The 6,181-nt window shown below is 43.9% G+C and overlaps 1 long non-coding RNA gene across 1 annotated transcript in view; it reads right to left on the bottom strand.

The window, feature by feature from the left end:
- Positions 1-2,869: 2,869 nt before the first annotated feature.
- LOC106041856 (uncharacterized) overlaps positions 2,870-6,181 on the bottom strand; it is a 34,659-nt gene continuing 31,347 nt past the window's right edge. The window contains exon 3 of the long non-coding RNA XR_010829415.1: positions 2,870-4,478. This is a non-coding gene — a long non-coding RNA (uncharacterized lncRNA). The remainder of the gene's footprint in view (positions 4,479-6,181) is intronic.

Raw genomic sequence — 6,181 nt, 5'->3', positions numbered from 1 at the left:
TGGAGTTGACCCATGCCGCCAGCTCGTCGATCACTCTGTCGAGCCGCTGCGGGTCCTGCTCCACGTCCGGGGACGCCGCGGGGTCGCGCAGGTACTCCAGCAGCTCCTGCCCGACCTGCAGCCTGCGGCCCACGTCCTTCTGCTGCACCTGCTGACAGAAATGATCCATCCCGGGCGGCTCCGGGCCGGGGGCACGGGGGGGGGGGCTCCAGCTCCTCAGCGCCGCGGGGCCCGGCCCGGCCTCCCCCGCGCCACGCCGCGGCGGGGCCGGCCCGCAGCTCGCATCCCCTCGGACCCCGGCAGCCTCGTCAGCCCCCGGTCCCCACCGCGGGGGAGCTCCGTGCCAACGGCCGTCCCCCTCTCCCCGCAGGCCAGGCCAGGCCGAGCCGAGCCCCGCAGAACCGCCGCCGCCGTCCCGGCCAAGTTGCGGCCCCCCCGCGGGCCAGCGCCGGACTGAGGGGGCGGGGCCTGACACTGGGCGGGGGCTCCTCATAGCCCCGCCCCTCAATAGATCCGCCCTCTCCCGCCCCGCCCACCGCCTCCACGCGGGTTGTGGCCCGCCGGAGGAGGCGCATGCGCAGCCTGCCCGTCCCGCTCTCCCCGAGGCGCTGAGGGGAGGGGCCCGGGGCTCTGAGGGGGTTTTGGCGGCCGCAAGGGGGAGGTGGGGTTCAGGGTGGGTGCGCGGAGTTTGCTTGTGGGTTGACTGCCCTAACCTCCGTAGTGGCTGGAATTGCTGTTTCAGTAACAGTTCTAAATCACACACTTACAGAATCATAAAGCTTGCAAAAGACCTCCTAGATTGCCTAGTCCAACCATCACCCTCCCACCACTGTCACCCACTAAACCATGTCCCTAAGCACCATGTCCAACCTTTCCTTGAACACCCCCGGGGACGGTGATACCACCACCTCCCTGGGCAACCCGTTCCAATGCCTGACTACTCTTTCTGAGATAAAATGTTTCCTGATTTCCAACCTAAACCTCCCCTGGCGCAACTTGAGGCCATTCCCTCTAGTCCTATCGCTAGTTATCTACGAGAAGAGGCTGACCCCCAGCTCCCCACACCTTCCTTTCGGGTAGATGTAGAGAGCAATAAGGTCTCCCCTGAGCCTCCTCTTCTCCAGACTGAACAACCCCAGTTCCCTCAGCCGCTCCTCACAGGACTTGTGTTCCAGGCCCTTCACCAGTCTCAGCCCTTCTCTGGACACGCTGCAGGGCCTCCATGTCCTTCTTGTACTGAGGGACCCGAAGCTGAACACAGGGAGCAGCCTCACCAGAGCAGACTTCAGGGTTTAGATCCCACCAGTGTTGCTCTGCTTGGGCCCAGTCTTTTCCCTATGCCAGCATTTGCGCTTACAGGCAGGATTAATTACCAGGTTGAATTAATGAGCTGAGTGACCATTGGTGCCAGCAAGCTGGGCTGGCCCACAAGTCCTGAGGGCAGAAGCAAAGGACTCAGGAGGGAAGAAGTGGAGCAACTCCTTTCAGTGGCAGAAAAGGGTGATGTCCATCTGCCATCCCTCCAGCACTTGGAGACGTCACATTACGCTAAAATGCAAGCTGCTCTTTGTACAGGCCATCCTTTTCTTCCTGTGCTGTCACATATAAGGTCCTTCCCTTGTTCTTACACCCCAGTTGGTGTTTATTTGGCCTTATGTAAACAAGGACAGGGAGGTAATATTTTCCTTTTTCAATGATAGTCGTTGTGTCATGGAAGCCCAACTTAGTTTCAAGACAACACAGTCTGACTGTCTAGCTTGCCTCATTAGTGCTAATACTGGGGATGGGTGAGACTGCAGGAAAAGGAGGTACTCCCTTCATTTGGCTGCAGGATTTAGACAGGTATAAAACAAGTTTATAGCAACCACACCTTCAAGTTGAGGAGTCACGTTTCCAAGCTGCAGTTTCACAGTGGTTTAAACCAAACTAAATTGGTGCTACAGTGGTCCCACTTGCTTGCTTCTCACAAATCCCATTTTCAGGAATTTTGCACATCTGCTCTGTCCCATGCGCTGACATCTGCATGACCTCACACAATAGAGATCTACATCCACGAGCACAGCAGAAGGCAAGACTACACGCAGCCCTTTGCTGATTTTGGTGTGACCTAGCAAATTTGGGATCCCTTCCCTAATTGGTCCCTAGGCATTGAAATAATAAAGACGAAGGCATTGAAATAGTAGATACATTTAAAACAGAAATGTATGTGTTATACTTTGAGCCTATTATAGTTTCACCAAAAGATTATCAGTTCCTCAACTTGTTTTCACAGCTGGATTTCCCCTTGCACATATAAAGAACTATAATTTTGGATGCAGCTGAATAGTTCTTGTCTTACGTTTGCAATGCCATTTTCTAAGAAAGGCTGTGAAATTTTTGCATATATTTATGAATTCTTTTTATTGAAAATGTGACCCATGAAACTGATAGAAATATAAAAACAAACAGCAAAAAATGTGTCTGTATTGTCATATTTTTTTCAGTGCATTAGAAATCTGATTCTGCGGTATTGTCAGTTTAAAGAGTAACTTTCTTGCTGTGAGTTTCAAAAGTAACTGCCGATCTAATAAGATTAACTAAACAGAAAATAAGTGAATAGATTGTACTGGCCTCTTAGAATATTGAGAACTGTAAACAGTTTCAGTCCACCAGATGAACTTTGCAGAAACACAGGAAAAACAACAAAATGCACCCCCCCAAAAAAAAAATTAAAAATCACCTTTCGTTGTAGTCCAAGTTAATGTCAGTCTCCTAAGATAGAAAATCCTGAGCAAAAAAAAGAAGTGGTGGAAAGCTCATGGCAGTAGCTTCTCTGAATTTCTCTTGATTCAAAGCAAATAAACTGACTATATAATCTAATAATCCGTGAATGGCACTAAAGCTGAGGGGAAGGGTTAAGTATAATAAGGTACACACTTGGAATATTGAAACTATTTTGTCAGCCCAAAGATGACATTGCACAGCTATGTTAAGGGAAAAAAGCCATGTTGGAATATGCAGCTTCTGTTTTTTTTCCATTTCACGTCAAAAGAACTTTTTCAGAAAACACAGGAAGAAATAATTTTTACAGCCTTGCTGTAAAATCAGAAGATTAAACTACTGTATTTCATCCTGACAGCACTCATGCCTTTATATACTGGATGGACATTGGTATAACACTAGAAAAATGGTAGACATTTTACTGCTGAGTTGTTCTGGTACAATCATGACATTTTCCTTTGAAACCCAACCACTGAACAGATTTTTTTTTTTTTTTTGGTGGGTGGGGGGAACAAAAAATGTTGGTTCATTTCTTTCTCTGCAAATCGACAGTATTTTCATATTGCAAATAGAGCTTCTGGATATGCATTTTTTTTTTGGCAAGGCACAAGTAGCACTCTAACTCTGCATCTACAGCAGACCTCCAAGTTGGACAAAGGACACGGTTTTGTTGTTCAATGTTCTCACAAAGTCCTAGTGGGCTTTATACCCAAGGATGTGGGCTAGGCTCCAAGAAGAAGGCATTTTTTTCATTCAAGCCAAAGATTTTTTAAAGCCTCTTATTTGCAGTTAAGGGGATTGCTTCCTGTGGAATGCAATCTTCTTTTTCATATGCAAGCATGTGAGGGTAAATCCACTACTCTGGTGTGTTTGTAACAATGCGTAATATTTTGTAGAGCAATTAAGCCTCATAATTGAATGCAGAATAAAAATTTCCTTCAGTCTTCTGAGTATGACTGGCTAGCAACATAAGCAATTACACCAGGAGCTGAGGTAAATGACACTAATTCACTGAGGTACATTTCCAACCTGAATTGCACACCAAACCTGTTTCTGTGTCCCCACTCCATATAAGCAAGCTGCACAATTATTGCATGTAACATCCTGTTCTGAAAAGGGCAAGAATTATTCAGAGAAATAGGCTGGGGAGGAAGAACGCTGTGCTCTTCATTCCTTTGGCTGATAAGAAAGTGTGTCTCTTAGTCTGTCTCTGCCCTTTCTTTTCCCAGCAGTAGCTTCAACAGGCAGGGACCTCGTGCAAGCCAGTTCTTGAACTCCTTTTGTGTGCCTGTCAGTCATTCTGACAGTCAAGCTACTTCCACGCACTGACATCTGAAAAATCATTCCTATACAGAAGATGTAGTCCCATCAGTGAAAGAACCATAAAAATCCATTGAAAATCCCTGTGATTTAAAGGTCTCTGTCAAAAATAGGAAGCACATGCCGTAATAATAAAAATAGAGTAAATTTAAATATGAGTCATTCAGAAAGTTCCCGTAAATTGCAGTTGACATGGCCTCAGTTTGCACTGAAGAAGTGTATGAGAAAGTTGTCCTTACATTCCTGGCAGATTCCTCAGCAGCCATGACAGAGCTTCTGCACCATGTTCCAGCCCTGGGGGGCTTGAGGTTGGCATTGAGATTGGGTCTTGGATGGAGCCCTTCCATCGTACGCTCCCTTCTCTTAGTGGATATATTCCGGAGCCACCATGTTTTTACCTGTGCATAGGTCAGAGATCATTTCATCAGGGTTTTTCTTAGTGCTCTCAGGAGGTAAAACAGTGCCATATTTTGCATTTTGAAGCACGAATATGTCATTTTTTTTCTGTCCATGATGTACAGGTATTTATTTCACACCTTTTCTTACATTAATTTTAAAATAATGAAGTGTTACTTTTAAAGGTGAATTTATCACTGTTGATAACTTTTAAGAATCATTTGAATTCCCCCCTCCAAGATGAAGAATATCAGAATAATAAAGTAATAAATATCTTCTGAATACCATTCAATTAATGCACTATGGAAAGTTCTTCTGGTGATGCCATATCTGTAGCCAGCTAGTTAAAGTATTAAAGCCCATTTTTGTCACAAGGCCTTAACGATGAAATCAGTTGTATCTGTGCTAAAACTGTATTCAGTGCCTTCTAATGTTTGCTACATTTTGGCCTGTGCCACAGATGTTTTTGAAATTACACATTTAGTATAGATCATTTTCATTTGCCTGTTTATGAAAGAGTCAGAAGTTGCAACTAGTAGTCTCGTATATTTCTTATATATCCTAAGTGAATTTGATTACAGAAATAGGAGGTGAGGGTGTGCAGACTGATGCCTGATTACTGGATTACTCAAAGGTATTAATTTGTTCCTTATTGTCAAATATGTTTTAACATGTAGATGCTGCAATTACATAATTCATCCTGATAAATCTTTTATGATTCATTTGCTAATTTTCTTGATATGTGTGATACAGAGAAGGAAGAATAAATTAAAAGATACAGGTAATGAAAAAAATAACATAGATCAAGATAATAGTGTCAGAGTTAACTTGTAAGTGGCCATTTCTCTTTTATCATGTCAGTCTGTGATATCTTCTGTAATTACCCAAAGTACTGCTACATAACTCAGTGTCCTGTATGTCTTTTCTGTGCAGTGGCAGAGAGATTTGTCTCTAGTGGTAGGGATATCTAGCTGTTGTTCGTCAAGAGTTGTTTGTCAGCATGCCTGTGTTGTGTCTAATACATTTGTGTAATGTTGCTGTATAGTAGTTGCTGGAAAAAGAATGTGATGCAATAGCTCACCACAATAGTCCATCAATATAAAATTTTCTATCTTGTTAAGCTAAAGAAATTAAACTTTTAGAAATTAAAATTAAAATTAAATTAGAAAATTAATTTTAGAAATTAAAATTTTATTTTAAAATACTTACAAGAGCTTTTCCAAATAGATGCAATTACCTTAATACTGAAATATTACTGTTTTGACAGCAGTACGAAAGAACTGGAAAGGGATCCAAAGCACTTGATTCATCTGACCTGAAAAGTGAAAAGTAGCCAGCACACACTGTACTGCACAGCAGTATCAAGGGACGTATGTAGTTGGGTATATTTTGGCCTTGGACTGGCAAAATCTCTATTCTTGCAAAACAAGTTGTGGCATTTTTATTATCTACATGAAAGTTGCAAGACAGCAAATGTGCAAAACAATATGAAAAAAATAGTGTGTTGCCACTCATCCTGGTGACACCAACACGGCTGCAGACTGTGCTCACATTTACACAAAGCAACCACTTCTCACTGCATGGGAATTAGAAGAGAAAGGGAAAAAAAAAAGTTGTCTGCTTTGGCTTTCTTCTCACCCTACTCCCCCCATTTTTTTTTTCCATCATGCAAGCCCTGCTATAAATAGAACCAGATTCAGCAATC

This window comes from Anser cygnoides, chromosome 2 (genome assembly GCF_040182565.1).
Source record: "Anser cygnoides isolate HZ-2024a breed goose chromosome 2, Taihu_goose_T2T_genome, whole genome shotgun sequence".
NCBI classification, from domain to species: domain Eukaryota; kingdom Metazoa; phylum Chordata; class Aves; order Anseriformes; family Anatidae; genus Anser; species Anser cygnoides.
The sequence above is the reverse complement of the archived record's forward strand: the minus strand, read 5'-3'. Positions and strand labels throughout refer to the sequence as shown.